The sequence below is a fragment of the Rhynchophorus ferrugineus genome, unplaced genomic scaffold (genome assembly GCF_030347505.1).
Source record: "Rhynchophorus ferrugineus isolate W39M unplaced genomic scaffold, kcgeb_rfMv2 rfM9, whole genome shotgun sequence".
Lineage (NCBI taxonomy): Eukaryota > Metazoa > Arthropoda > Insecta > Coleoptera > Curculionidae > Rhynchophorus > Rhynchophorus ferrugineus.
Genome location: NW_027472588.1, coordinates 29076787 through 29093074, shown reverse-complemented (window position 1 = coordinate 29093074; position 16288 = coordinate 29076787). Strand labels below are relative to the sequence as shown.

Below are 16288 nucleotides of genomic sequence, written 5' to 3'. Positions count from 1 at the left end.
CTGGTCATAGGTTTTAGAGATATATTTAGTATATTGTTATGTACTGTAATTAGATATCAGACTAATTTTAATTACTCTGATTAGTTTTAATTAAATCTTCTGGAAACTTGCACACATCTTTCTATTTTAAACAATTATAACTTGATTTTTATTTGTTAAGAGTATTTTTATAGGAATTAGGATTTTTAGAATTTAGGAATATCTGGATATTTATGACATGCAGTCTAGAACAGATACTGTTCAAAATTTTGTAATTTTTCCAAACTTTTGAAAAATAAAATCTTATGATTAACAATTAATTAAGACATAACATTAAATAAAAACGCTTGAATAGTGAACTAATGAACACAATAGTTACGAGCTTTTTTACTTTAACAGAAATAAAATAATATCTACCAAATTAAAATTGCACATTTAAAGATCTGGTTATAGGTTTTAGAGATATATTTAGTATATTGTTATGTACTGCTATTAGATATCAGACTAATTTTAATTACTCTGATTAGTTTAAATTAAAGCTTCTGGAGACTTGCACACATCTTTCTATTTTAAACCATTATAACTTGATTTTTATTTATTAATAGTAGCCAAGTTGTATTAATTCGATATTATTCTAAAATATTATTAATTAAAAAGATAAATAAATGCATAAAACTGCATAAACGTAATAAATATGATAACTTAACCAAGGACCGTGTTTCAAAACGAACAGTAAGATTGATTTTCTTGCCAAACATCGTTGCCAGATCACTACATTTTTCTTAAAATTACTTCAATTTTAACTTAAGCCAATATTTACTATTATTTCTGATATGTTTATAAAAGGTATAATAATTAAATAGTTATATACTGTTTACAAATATTCTTTTTAGCCCAACAGTGTGTCAAAATCTATTAAATTATCCATGAATGATACGATCTGATAATGAAAGGATAATATATATTTTAAAATTTTGTAAGAATTATTTCTTTTGTAGATTTCAATTTTAAATAATTTGAATGAAATGGAGATATTATTAAATTAAAAAGGTGGCATGGTCAAAAATGTTACCGATCGAAAGCATATACATTTGAAAAATAAAATAAAAAAATGATTAATATCAGAAAGATCTAGACGTATATCTACTTTTTATTAGTATTCAAGAGAATCAGTTTATCAACTAGGAACTAGGAGTGCTTTATATGGAACTGATATTAATAACTAAAATTCTTCTTAAAAATTTTGATATACATTATTACAATACATCGCGAACATGGTACACTATATGGTACGCTATTTTAATATTTTTAGAGGCTTGCTTGGCAACACTGCCAATACACATATACCCACCAAATCCAGTCATAGCTACGCCTTCAATGAGTTTTGTTTTTGTTTATATGCTGAAGTTTTATACCAATATATTGTGATATATCGAATGTTTTTAATTTCAAAGGTAATTAGTAGACACAGTTATGAATATATAATATCAGAAAGATCTATGTGTGACAATAAATGATTCATTTTGCTATAAATATTATTGTAAAATATTTTATGTATCGATTAAATATGACGTCGATAATAACTTTTATTGTTCATAAGTATGTGTAATTGAACCGAATGATTCCTCGTGATACCATATTTATAAACATCTCTGTGTTTTGTTCGTAATGTGAAGTATTTCCTGGAATACATAATAGTGTATGAAAATATTTAAATATCCTGGAGAGTTAATATTTTTCTTGGTTAATATTGCTTAGTAAATATATTATTATTTAAAATTCGCGGAAAGTGCATAAAACATGTTCGTATTATATTATTTTAAGCCAATATAAATATTTGATTACACATTTTGTAGTTTAGAGATTCTGTTATGGTATTACATTGAATATACGATCATTGTCAGATAAAACTTTATTTAAGAAGATTTTTTAACTTTATTCGTACAAAATTCTATTATTAAAACTATATAAAGTAGTATTTTAACAAATCTATGAGGTCATACATTTTGTTCGATAAGGAGAACGCTTAATTTCAAATATACTATATTTTATTTCACTTAACTTGAAATGCCGACATTATTTTTCAGTGAATTTATGCGCCATATCTTATTGAGTTAAAAACTAATTAAACAAGTTATTACAACTTTGTCCACAAATTCGACTATGTTACTTAGTTAAGAAAAGTTATTTTAATGGATCTGAATAAGGTCAGGGAAAAAAGGAATTTCTTTTTCTCCTAATATATGGCTATCGTCGCATATCTCTAATAATACTTATTCAATAAAGCCTTTTAATTGGTAAATAATAGGTGACATGAACAAGCAATTTTTACTAAAAATATGAAAGCCATGTGAAATATAATTGATTAAATTCTTGAAAAATAAATGTAATCATGGGGCCCCAAAAATATTTTAATGAATACCATGTTTGGCCCTACTTTAGAAGCTATTCATTTTGATTAGAATATAATTATAAAACATTAGGTAAATCGATATTCCAAAGAAATTTAACAACTCATCAGCTCGCATGACTGACAACTACTTCGCAACTACTTGACATGATGATATCTATATTTTCAGTTAAAAAATTAGAAAAAATTTAATGATTAGTACTTTTTTTGTAAAATAAACATAATTAATTTAATAAATTACGTCTACATTTGGACCACATCCTGTATTATAGTACTACTACTAACTAACTATGAAGAGTCCAATTCTTCAAAAATAAATGTAATGATGAGGCCCCAAAAATATTTTAATGTAAACCATCTTTAATCCTACTTCAGAAACTATTCATTTTGATTACAAAATAATTATAAAACATTGGGTCTACATCGGTCTTTCAAAGAAATTTAACAACTCAACAACTCACATGACTTGACATAATGATATCTATGTTTTCAGTTAACATATTGGGAAGAAACTGTAATTATTTTTTTTTGTAAAATAAAAATAATTAATTTAATAAACCAGGGTTGGAATTTGGAACACATCCTGTACTTTAGTACTAGTACTAACAAACTTATTGTTGAAAAAGCGATTCATTCAAGCATTCATAATTTAGTAGCTTAAGTTCATTTCATTCTTGATCCCATAATTTGTAACAAAATATAGTAAATATTCTGTAATATATAACCAATATATTTTTACAGTATTGCAAAAATATTAATTGAAATTCATTTTAAGTTTTTTTAAATAATTATCTCAACAGAACGATCATTCAGCATTATCATATGGCAAACTATTTCTATATTATTATATTATACATATATCACACTTACTTCATTAAAAGAAAATAAAATCGTCTCTAATCAACTTTGATTTAATACAAAAAAGCTTTGAAGTTGCTTTTTTTTCAATTATTTTCTATCAAACCTACAATAACTTATTTTGTTATATTAATTAATTGAAACCAATATATTTCCATTACATCTATAACAAGTAAATTAAATTAATCGACTGACTAGTTTTGATAACATGAAGGTCTATAAAGAATATATATTTTTATTCAAAATTAAGACTTTTCATTAAGAACTTAAAGATTAATAATTTCAACTCTAGAGTCAAAAATGCACTTTTATAATTCAAATTGATCTATATATTATATAAAAACATTATTTCCAATAAGAAGGATTTTTTCTTTTTATTAGTAATTAAGGCAGTTTCAAGATATTATTTGATCATTTGGTCGCAAAGACCTCAGTACAACAGCAAATAGTACTATTACAATTTTGACACTAGAGTTATACAAGTTAGTATCAAAGTGGTCACGTTAATTATTAATAGACATACACATGCCCATAACCGAGTACCGAGCAAAGTCTTTCAATATAATTTGTAATATTGTTTATGTTTAATGTAAAGATAATTTATTTAATTTGTAGAAACAGTATATAACATATTATTGCAGTATATTAATACTGTACTAAATAAGACTGATTTTTTAGGAATTAGGATTTTCATAATTTGGGAATATCTGGATATTTAGGATAGGCAATTTATCAGATCGGATCTATCAAATAGAACAGATATTGTTCAAAATGTCGACATTTCTTCTAATATTTGAAAACTAAAATTGCTTGGCATGTTATGGTTAACAATTAATTGGGACATAACATTAAATATAAAATATTTTGAACAAAAAATTTGAACTGAATTCGAAAAATAAATAAGGAGCTTTTAGAGAGCCTTTTAATATAAAATATGTACCTGATAATCGTTATAATAACTATATAAAAATAAACAAAAACCTTATTTAACCTATCTATCTACTACACATAATTTATATTTTACTATATACACACAATTTAGCTTAATACTTACCTAAAGTTGTTTATCTATTTACAATATTATTTTAATTACTACCAATTGACTACTTTGAAGTCGGTGCCGAACCTAAACAGTTATATCAATTTAGATTTGTTTTGTTGCTAATTTAATTTTTTTTATATGTCACAAAATTATATTATTATTTTTGTATTGTTTGGGCTAGGTGATTTGACAAATGTTTTATAGAGCATTTTAATATAAAATGTGTACCTAATAATCGTTATAATAACTATATAAAAATAAACAAAAACCTTATTTAACCTATCTATCTACTACACATAATTTATATTTTACTATATACACACAATTTAGCTTAATACTTACCTAAAGCTATTTATCTATTTACAATATTATTTTAACTACTACCAATTGACTACTTTGAAGTCGGTGCCGAACCTAAACAGTTATATCAATTTAGATTTGTTTTGTTGCTAATTTAATTTTTTTTATATGTCACAAAATTATATTATTATTTTTGTATTGTTTGGGCTAGGTGATTTGACAAATGTTTTATAGAGCACTTTAATATAAAATGTGTACCTAATAATCGTTATAATAACTATATAAAAATAAACAAATGCCTTATTTAACCTATCTATCTACTATACATATTTTATATTTTACTATATACACACAATTTAGCTTAATGCTTACATAAAGCTATTTATCTATTTACAATATTATTTTAACTACTACCAATTGACTACTTTGAAGTCGGTGCCGAACCTAAACATTTATATCAATTTAGATTTGTTTTGTTGGTAATTTAATTTTTTTTATATGTCACAAAATTATATTATTATTTTTGTATTGTTTGGGCTAGGTGATTTGACAAATGTTTTATAGAGCATTTTAATATAAAATGTGTACCTAATAATCGTTATAATAACTATATAAAAATAAACAAAAACCTTATTTAACCTATCTATCTACTACACATAATTTATATTTTACTATATACACACAATTTAGCTTAATACTTACATAAAGCTATTTATCTATTTACAATATTATTTTAACTACTACCAATTGACTACTTTGAAGTCGGTGCCGAACCTAAACAGTTATATCAATTTAGATTTGTTTTGTTGCTAATTTAATTTTTTTTATATGTCACAAAATTATATTATTATTTTTGTATTGTTTGGGCTAGGTGATTTGACAAATGTTTTATAGAGCATTTTAATATAAAATGTGTACCTAATAATCGTTATAATAACTATATAAAAATAAACAAAAACCTTATTTAACCTATCTATCTACTACACATAATTTATATTTTACTATATACATACAATTTAGCTTAATACTTACATAAAGCTATTTATCTATTTACAATATTATTTTAACTACTACCAATTGACTACTTTGAAGTCGGTGCCGAACCTAAACAGTTATATCAATTTAGATTTGTTTTGTTGCTAATTTAATTTTTTTTATATGTCACAAAATTATATTATTATTTTTGTATTGTTTGGGCTAGGTGATTTGACAAATGTTTTATAGAGCATTTTAATATAAAATGTGTACCTAATAATCGTTATAATAACTATATAAAAATAAACAAAAACCTTATTTAACCTATCTATCTACTACACATAATTTATATTTTACTATATACACACAATTTAGCTTAATACTTACATAAAGCTATTTATCTATTTACAATATTATTTTAACTACTACCAATTGACTACTTTGAAGTCGGTGCCGAACCTAAACAGTTATATCAATTTAGATTTGTTTTGTTGCTAATTTAATTTTTTTATATGTCACAAAATTATATTATTATTTTTGTATTGTTTGGGCTAGGTGATTTGACAAATGTTTTATAGAGCACTTTAATATAAAATGTGTACCTAATAATCGTTATAATAACTATATAAAAATAAACAAATGCCTTATTTAACCTATCTATCTACTATACATATTTTATATTTTACTATATACACACAATTTAGCTTAATGCTTACATAAAGCTATTTATCTATTTACAATATTATTTTAACTACTACCAATTGACTACTTTGAAGTCGGTGCCGAACCTAAACATTTATATCAATTTAGATTTGTTTTGTTGGTAATTTAATTTTTTTTATATGTCACAAAATTATATTATTATTTTTGTATTGTTTGGGCTCGGAGATTTGACAAATGTTTTAACTAAACAACAATAAAAAGTTATTGTCCCTACCGAGAATCGAACTCGCAACCACCGTTTGGGAGCTAAACGCTTTATTCATTACACCATAGAAATAGTTGTCTACAATATTTTTACGAGGTCTTATATGATATAGTGAGTGCTTAAAAAGCAAACTGAATGTCTTTTTCACTAAACGATTTTCTGTCATATCAGCACAGCAATAACATTATACACAACTATCTGATTATTTTAGATAAAAAATATATGAAAATTTTGTACATGCCTATTGAAAATATAAGAAATAATAATGCTTATAACATTTTTAAGCTCTATTTTCAGTTAGGTGCTCATATATGGCGATACTAGAGAATACCGTTCGGGAAAAATTAAAAGAATAGTCAGCAAATATTAACAAATTTATTTGAAACTTCTTCATTTTGAAACTTGAGCATCAAAGAGATCGATTCCTCTAGTTGTAGAGCAGCAAATTGTAGGATTTCTTTGGTTTGTATAATTTGTAGTATTATAAGATTAGGTAGAATTTCTTTGGTTTTATTTCTTTAAATATTTTTATTTAAAAATGTTAATAGATAATTAACTCAAGCGGAATGCATTTTTTGCTACAGAACGCCTCAGTTTTTACCATGCACCAAGTTTCTAGAGCTACATATATTAATTTGAATGTTAATTACGTATCTGAATTTGTTTTTCTGAACACTGTTTGAGCATGTTCGGGACTAACTATTTATAGATTAATTGCTATGATTATTTTCTTTTTTTAAATATTGTGTGCACGTTATATTAATTAATTAATTAATAACTAATAACTAATTAATAACTATAAGATTATATTTAAGTGTATAACAAAAATAATATTTCTAAAATATAATACCTATTCAAAACTTTTCCAATATTTTTATTATATTTGATTTTATTTGATTCTGAATAATTGATAATAGTAAAACATCTGCGGACTGCTATGTCTTTACGTTTCTTGCAAATTCTAAATATAATGTCCATGAAACACACCGACATTAAAAATGTTGGTTCTTAGAAGAAAAGATCAACATCAGATTTAACCTCTTCTTTGTAATATAAAAATGAATAAATATTACGTGGAGACATTTCTGCGTCACATAATAGATGGGACAAAACGTTTTCAGCTTACCAGTGATACAATTTTATTTTAGCAAGTTTAAGGCAAACTTCATTAATTTCGTTTATAACTAGCTAGTTATACTCTCTAATCAGATGTTGCCGAATAACTGTGCAGTAATAAGTAATAATGGTAAGATCTTCCAACAATAAACGTTAAAACAACTCCAAAATAAAATGATACAGTTAAACATATTTAGATTGATAAGCCTTTTTTAAAATTCTTCTACAGGTTTTATACTGTAATTATGGAAATTATCAATAATATCAATTGTAATTATCAATAGACATAAGAAAACAACATACAGATTCCTTGGTTTTAACGAAGTCAAGAAAGATTCATACAAGTTTAAAGCGGCCCATAGACGCTCAATATTATAGCGCAATATTTGAGTTTGTGCAATATAACTGATCGTATGTAGACGAGATTGATTATTACTTTTCATCGTCTCGGCCCCTTTAAACGAATAAACAATTATACGTCTTACATAATTATTCTTGATATTATCTTCCTTTATGACCTTTATGTTTTTTTTTAATAAAACCATTTGTTTCTAGTGCCTTTGTTCTTCTATATTTTCTAAATGTTAAAATATTAATATAATAACAAAATTGTTTGATACTCTAAATCAAGTGTATATATCGACAAAAATAAGAGTGAAAGGTTTGGTTATAAATAAGGTCACATTAAAACATACCAATTTACTCGTTAAAATCGATGGAATAAACCACCTGTTAATAATAGGCTCGACTAGATAGTCATCTTATGAAATTTTAATTTCAAATAATTATTTATTAGTTGCGAATTAATGGTTGGGCATGGTACAATGTTTTTGAACTATATATAAGATTTTTCAAGAAGAGTCGAAGTGGAATGAAAAGAGTTTTGTAAAAGATATTGATGCCATTCTGCTGGAACTCCATGTCGTTTATAACCATATCGCTCAATTTTGACCAAAAGGAATCGTCTATCATCTTTTCGGGGCATTCATAGTTGACGGTGTTGGCAACACTACTCTTGTTTTCTGTAAATTGTGGACCAATAACGCCAACATTGCCAACGAACACTCATATTGTCAAAAAGCTTGATTATTTGGACATGTTATTCAATAAAGCCTGTATTGAATCATCCGTTAAAATTCAAAACACCTTATATAGCTTCTGGATGGTATCTGGATTTACCCCATGGTCCAACATAGAAAATTGACACTTCATTCGGACTTTCAAGAATTCATAGTTGGGAGTTTTTTTTAAATAAAATTTACTTTTCTGAAAAATTATTTATTACATTATTACTAGTCGTTACCTGATGATTTCTCATCAACCCTAAGTATAAACACTACTGTTTTTTAACTAATGCACTTCACTACATTACCCTAGACAAAATCAAATTATTTGATTCAGTGTCCTATTCTGATGTTATCTAAGAATTCTAGTAGTTCGATATTAAAATAGAAATGGGACTATCTCCTCATGTCTTCTTGCGAATTTCTTGATTCCCTTAGTGACAGTCTGAAGGTCTCGGTGTAAGTACTTAGTCCTAAAGTATCTAGATACTTTGTTCTGGAAAGCTTGTTTTATTATATTTACATTGTTTTTTTGTGGAATATCGCCATAATTGAATTCCGCAGGAACATATAAGTTTTAATACTTAACTTGCAATGCAATGAATGCTGCTTAACAGGGCTTCCGAAACGTAATGAATAATTATTAATAAGTAATGAATTTATTATTTCCAATATCACATGTATAAATTTAAAATAATCATGTCCCGAGAGGAATTCGAACCGTTGGGCTAGAATAGCAAGAATGTTTTTAGTCAGTTGACATTGTGACGTTTCCTTTGTTTTCACCTTTAATGATAAATAGACACAAAAAGTAAACTTATAATAACACTAAAAATTATAGCAAAAATTTTAAAATATTATGTATTAGATGCTTGCATATATTTTGATTAGAGATATCTGTTGAACATCTATTAAATATCTTAATTATTAACATGAGAGAAGCCCATAACATAATGCATAGATATGTCCTAGTGAATTGATGTTTGTGTTGGATGAAAAAATTGCATGTTAAATTAACTACTTCAGGTTCTTCTCTCCGAAGTATCTTTACCGCCTGTCAGATTCGATTTTGGTCACTATATGATGAAGAGAGACAAGCAGAGGTATTGACATGAATAAGACTGCAAATATACATATTTAATATATTTCCATCAAGCTATAAATTCAACCCCGTTAGAGAGCAACACACTCTCTTGCTGGGACTCTTGCGATAGATTGCAAGTCGCTTATCGCTGGCTTTTCCACCGATATACACCTCCGAGGATAGATTGACTTCAGGGCGACTGTCAATCTCTCCATGAAGAGTCTACCAAGGGATAGATCTGACTCTGGCAGTATCAGCACCCAATTCAATATAAAACTGAGAAATATCCTGAACAGCTTTTCATATTCTCGGACGGTTCCAAGAGCGATGACTATGTAGGGGCAGCATTAATATCGGTGATGTCGGAAGGACACTTCAGGCTCAGGCTTGTTATGTATAGGGCTCTGATCTCAGTACAAGATGGTCAAGACAAACGATTAGTTATCGCCTCCGATTCAATGAGCTCCTTGAATTGCTTCCAACCATATCCACCTCTTAGGAGTCCTTATCCGTGAACTGACCACTAATTTGGAAAGGATCGGCAAAACTATCACCTTAATGTGGCTTCCTTATCACTCTGGGATCAATCAAAATAAAAGAGTGGATTACTTAGCCAAGAAGGGGAAGCGATCACCTATTGAAAATTTCCTCTTCTGGAGTGGAGATATAAAGTACCACTCTACTAGAATCTGGACATCTAGACCAACTCAAATGGTATCTAACAGAAAACAACAAGCTATGGGAAGTGAAAAAAGAGTATTATCAGGGCCTTCACCACTAACATCAGCAGGCGCAACTTAAGCTTATTCTCGCGTCTCAGTATTGGTCACTGCAAACTAACCCATCAGTTTCTCATTAAGGGAAGAAGTTCACCACTTTGCGTCGAACGTGGTTCCTCACCCTCAACCAAACACATACTAATCGAATGCCGAAGATACAACTCACAAAGATGGTTGGTCAATCTGGGAAAGACGATGTACCAGTGTCTTAGGCTGGAGAACGTGGACAAGCTGATTCATTTTCTAACCGTAACCGGGCTATTACTCGAAATATAATAGTGTGCATCTGTCATGGGTTATGCAACTGTAGCATTCATATATTCACGGATTTGTATGCTTTTACGTATATTGCTTGTCATCTTGCAACATACTTGTAATAATATTGTATACTTTAACTGATAACTGATAGAGCTGATAACTGAAAGAACTAAATAGAGCCTAAATAGTTCCGGAGGCCCGATGGGTCTCTAATATACAAATAAATAAATAAATAAATAAGACTGTAAATAATCTTGAAATAAGCTTCGACAATTTTTATTTTAAAACTGTTTGTGGTTATAGTATTCAAATAAAAGTTGATTTTCTTATAATTGTTACCTCTCGTAATTTCTGATTATACATTCACTTTGTCATGTTTATAAAACAGGCTGGCTCGGCAACCAAAATAATTTTTCTAATTTTATATTATCGTTTCTTAGCGTATTAAAACTATTCTTTTAATAATATAAATAAGATTAGATCAAAAAATTCTATTGTTTTTGATGCTTGTTTTGAAGTAATCGGTAAACACATCTGTGTAAACATATATTGTATCAATGTTTTTCAGTAAATGTCTTTTTAGAGGGAAAAAATTATCAGAAAACATGCAAACACCTAATGTAAATATAAGTTAAAATATATAATAAATAAAATAACATTAACTAGGAAACAACAAGCGGCTATCTTATATGAGACAAATATGAAAATAAATACACTGCCAATGCTTCCTAATCAATGCGTCACACTGACCGACGTTCGTTCACTCATAAATAAAAACCCACCGATTGTCTGCATTTCCCACCACATACGAATGGCAATTAATCTCCATTAGCCAGTAGTATAAAGAACGCCATTGTCCGCGTTTGTGAAAGAAATTTCAGTTGCGGGTAGTCGACGACGTACAACTCTTGGTCGATTTATTTTTACGGGATATCGCTCAAAAGGTATATTTCATTCATATCACTAGGTATTCAATAAAATCGAGAGTATCCGAAGAAAGAAAACCGGTTCCTTAAAAGTGTTTGTTTCGTAACGAGAAATATGTTTATGAAATATTCGGGATAAACCCCTTGAAAGTTTTCGAGTTTGCTTATCTAGTTCAAGGCGTCGCTCAAGTTCTTCATTAAAGGATTTTCATTGTAGTTGTTCAGGTACTTGTTTATTTGTTTTTTATATTTAGATAGATAAGAATATGTGTCTGCTTTTGTTATTGGTTATGATAAATATCAGTGTTTTCTACTATGTTTCAATTTTTCTAATGCCTTTAGTCTAAAGATTCTCCAATGTATCATCACTGAAGTGCTTTTTCCATATTCTCTGAAAAATATTCTATTGTGGAATTAGCTCTTCGTTTGATCAAAGACGTTTGTTTTTTTTTCGTAAAAAGAACCAAAAATACTTATAAGAAGAAATAAATATTAAGGAATATAAGCTGGATGTTTTATTCTGGTCATACATCTTTGGTTCAAAGAGTTATAATAATAATGTGAGTTTATTAATGTACCATTTAGAGGTAATCTACGAACAAGATTCCTCTTGTATTTTGGGTATTACGATTCTGTGAGGATGTGATTATTATTTATAATCAGTAAAATATTGTAAATAAATATAAAGTGATAAATACAGAACTGGACAGTGTTACTTGAAAAATGCTTGAGAACGTCCCTACTTAATGATGGTCAGCAAGTGATTGCTCCAAAGGATCCTTAAACCATATCCGAGATCAACATCTCTGAGTTACTAGATCTTCGTTTTTGTTGATTTTCGTCGCTGTTGACACCCTGAATTTGTTTATATCTAGCATACTATTTTCGCGTTATATTTAGGTTGTTACAACATACCAAGAAACTGATGGTAACACCTTATTGGGCGATTTTTAAATACTAACTTTTTTGTAGGAGGGCCTAGGTTTACACCACTCTTTAACTTATTATCTTGATTTGGCGTCATGTTGATATATCCAAGTTCTATCTATTGTAATGAAACAACATATAAAATCTTTTTAATTATTTTTAAAGCTTTTTTTATTCTACAGTGATTTTAAACCAGGAAAGTCATTACTGTTTTTTTTTAAAAAGACTATATAATTTTCAAGAAAATGGAAAAATTAATTTATTCAAAATATTGGTTATTTGATTCTATAAATCTTTCCCAACTTTCAGGAATTTTATGGATACCATACCAAAAAAATGTTTCTTCTTTGAGCAAAACCATTCATCGAGCTATTTTCTAACTTCTTTGAAATTGGTGAATTGCTCCTCTGCAAGCGCGTGTCCCATTGATGCTAAAAGTTGATAATCCGACAGGACATGGTTTGGAGAGTACGGTTTATGTGATAATATGTAACATCCAAGTGTTTTGCTTTATGAAACGACGCCTTATCGTTCGGTTAAACCACTTTACCGTGTCTTCGGGCAGAAATGACTTCCGATCATACATTTGAAGCAGCATTTCACAGACGATTTTTCCATTTTCCATTTACCTGTCATTCAACTGATCTGGCACCCATCCTCCCATATTTTGGATTTTCCTTATTTTGGGCGCCTCTTGGGCCACATTTAACGCTTCTGCCAATTGTTGTTGAGTTTGGGTTGGGTCTTCATTAAATAATTCTTGCACTTTCGCATCTTCAAGCTTTTTCGGTCTACCAAAACGTTTTTTTGTCTTGCACATCTAAATCACCACTTTCCGAATACTCGAAACCACGCTTCACTCTTTTGACTTTTTTTTATTAAATAAGAAAACTAATGCGTTCCGCAAATGTACGTTTTCAGACACGAAAAATGTTCAAAGAGGTATAAATCTATGATGGTGTTAATTTCGCAAAATATAACATGTATAGCTTTGAAGCTTGATGTCAATAGAACAAAATCACATATATATGTTAAATCATAACATTATATCATAACATAACATCTTTAATGACTTTCCGGCACAGCTGGTAAATGCCGAATCAGTCCATCTAATTCTTTGCCATGGCGATGTTAGTACTCTTATATATACGTTTCTAAATGTTTGCATTTTTCAAGGTAATCACCTTTCAGTGTTTTCCACCGTAATATCATTAAATTTTTTCAGCTAAATGGATGCTCTTGCTTGTTGTAAATGATATCACTATTGCTTATATTTAAGAAAAATTAATAATGTTTTTAACATTTTTGTACTATTTCTTATTATTTAAAACTATCCTAATAAAATTCTCAACTAGCATTGGATAGTTTTAATAACCTAACAAAATATTAGTCAAGTATTATTTTCATTTCTATTCTGTTCTTCACTTTTTACATCTCTTTATCATGATGAGGATGTCAGAATGACCGTCTTGTCTATCTTTGTGAACTTTTTAACTATCTAATTTTGCGGTTTAGGCATAATCATCTTTTATTGAAATTGTGAAACTAGATAGAGGAAAATGATTTTGTGGGGTTTCACTCTTCTGTTAGAAACATAGGATCTTAATAACTCTCCTCAATCTTAATAACATTGTAATGGGAAATGTGGCCGATTTAAAAGGCAATAATTGGTTCAAACTCATTAATTACAATTGCAAACTATGTTCCGTGGTTCAGGGTTCTGTTTGGTTTCAACTATTAATCTTTCGACTTTTGATTAGTACTTATACATCTTTTTGATAAATGAAGCTTGTTTATATATATTTGCTTTTCAGTCATATATTATAATACGTTGTCTTGTTTCGAGGTAAATCCCTCGAATTTATTTCACATTTACAATTTAAACTACATTTATAATTATTTCGTTAGCAAAAAATTAATAATGAATTAACATGCCCTAACGCAAAATGGTCCATTGTTAAATCTCTAATGCAATTAATATTTATTGTTAGTTATGTTTGATATCATATTTAAGTTAATATATGAATGCCCTTTACGTAATATTTTCAGTAACATTAAGGTTTTTTTTTTATTTAAATTTAAGTGATCGACTGAATTATATTGACTTTTGGGTCGTCGAACAATTGTACTTTATTGGCATTGACTTGGAACTTTAGAAAATACTACAAAAAGGCCTAGTGAGGTCAAATCGTCCACTTTTGGTGTCCAATTTACGTTATTTTGTGATGGTTTCACTAACGTCGCCTTATTAAGTGGTACGAATCAGTAATGCCTCTAGCCTAGAATTCTCGTACAGAAACTTTTTGTGGGTGTATTGCCACTTGATAAAACTGGCGTCGGCTGGCATCTTGTCCATATATAGCAATTATACTTGGTAGCATTCTGGCCAAGAATCACCAAGTTTTGTTATTAGGGTATGCTAAATAATCGTGTGATTTACTTGGGTGATTTTCTATCAAGGTTCTCAACGTCGAAAATTACAAAATTGTATATGGCTTCATTTCCTGAAGGGACTTTTAACTCACAATAGATTATCACGTCGTTGTTATCACCGCACCACCGATCATAAACCAATTCAAGCGTATTGACAACGACTTATTTTTTAGACATTAAATACCAATAATGATAAAATGATGTTATGTTATGTAATGTTAAACTAAATATATTAATATAATGAGGAACAAAATAATATCGAAATTATTATTCTTTACCGAATTACAAATATGTTTCCGAAGAACCAGGGGATAACTTTTGAACTTGAATTGATTTTATCATGAAGAATCATTAGGAAATGATATAACGTCTTTCAAGCAATCCGTGTCTTACGCCATCTGTTTATGTCGAAAATTGCAAAATTCTTTAACCGGTAGAACTTTCACTAATTATGATGATTCACACTTGATTCAATTTTTTACTAGCTATAGAATATGTTTTACGGCACAAGAGCGTTATTAATGTTAAAAAAATACTTGAGGAGTGACAGTTGGCTTACAAAACCATGCCACCGTACGTACTGGGGTGGTGGAATAGCATTTTGAAGAACAAGAGTTGTAACTATTTTTAGTTTCAAAATTTTTCTAGATTATAAATTGTGCTGTATTATAGATTTAAAGTTAGTGATTTTCCATGAAATGGAAGTTCCATGTTTCATATTCAAGTTCAATAGCAATTTAGAGTAGTTATAGATTAATGAAGTAGTACGTGAAAAGGAAAGCATTCTGTATATTATATTAAGATCATTGATGAAAAATGATTTTTTTGAGAGAGTGAAAATTTCAATTGGGATGACTCTTAGTTGATTTACAGTTATTATTAGGGTTACATTTTTTATCGTCAGTCACAATACGCCGCAGAAAACTATTTTTTGCCCTTGAAATTGGTATGGTAGAGATTTTCTTTCTTTGTCCGATATTTCTCATCATATGTAAACGTCTAGAAACTGCTTAGCTTCCTAATAATTATTTGAGAGTTTCTGTTGGGTTTTCGTCCAATAAGGACAATTCTTTTTTGGCCTAGAACTTTCTTTGCCAGTGACATGAAAATCGCAATTTTCCAATCGTTAAAAGCAAAAGCAAAAATTGGGATATTCCTAAGTGTTTCGTGTATTACGAATTCTCGAAAGTATCCGATGGCCTTCGACGA

The 16288-nt window shown here is 28.5% G+C and overlaps 1 protein-coding gene across 4 annotated transcripts in view; it reads left to right on the top strand.

Annotated features, from left to right (window-relative positions):
- Positions 1-16288, top strand: part of LOC143202612 (alpha-tocopherol transfer protein) — a 40963-nt gene that overhangs the window by 633 nt on the left and 24042 nt on the right. The window contains exon 1 of one of the 4 annotated variants that reach the window (XM_076414260.1): positions 1329-1433. The exons of 1 other annotated variant lie outside the window; for it this stretch is intronic. The gene's annotated coding sequence lies outside the window, so the exon portion shown is untranslated. Of the gene's footprint in view, positions 1-1328; positions 1434-11605; positions 11738-11804; positions 11945-16288 lie in introns of those variants that run through there. 2 more of the 4 variants (XM_076414258.1, XM_076414259.1) reach the window with 2 other exon arrangements.